Source organism: Calidris pugnax, unplaced genomic scaffold, assembly GCF_001431845.1.
Source record: "Calidris pugnax isolate Ruff unplaced genomic scaffold, ASM143184v1 scaffold77, whole genome shotgun sequence".
In the NCBI taxonomy this organism is placed as follows: domain Eukaryota; kingdom Metazoa; phylum Chordata; class Aves; order Charadriiformes; family Scolopacidae; genus Calidris; species Calidris pugnax.
Genome location: NW_015090788.1, coordinates 287,318 through 287,821, shown reverse-complemented (window position 1 = coordinate 287,821; position 504 = coordinate 287,318).

Sequence of the window (504 nt, the reverse complement as noted above, 5' to 3'; positions counted from 1 at the left end):
GGGGGACCCCAAAATGGGGTGTGGAAGATGGTCATGGAAGGCTGGGGGACCCCAAAAATGGGGGCAAAGCGGCTCAGAAGAACAGGAGAGACTGAAATTGAATGGAATCGAAGCTGTTCATGAGCAGGGGGGGACCCCAAAAAGGGGGTGAAGATGCTTGTGAGGGGCAGGGGGACCCTGAAATGGGGGTGAAGCTGCTCACAAGGGGGGGATGACACCCCAAAAATAGAGCCACTCCCCACCCCCGAGCAGTGGGGCACCCCAAAACAGACTCACACCCCAAAACAGACTCACACCCCCCCCGAAACTGGATATAAAGTCATGTCTGAAGCACAAGGGTACCCCAAAAAGGGGGGGTCAAACTCCCCCTTAAGCAGCAGGGGCTCCCCAAAAACCAGCTGTGACCCCAAAATGGCATCAACCCCCCCATTAAATGGAAAAAACCCACCCCAAAACCCCAATAAACACTGCCGGCGAGTGCCACGTCTTGATTTATTTACATCC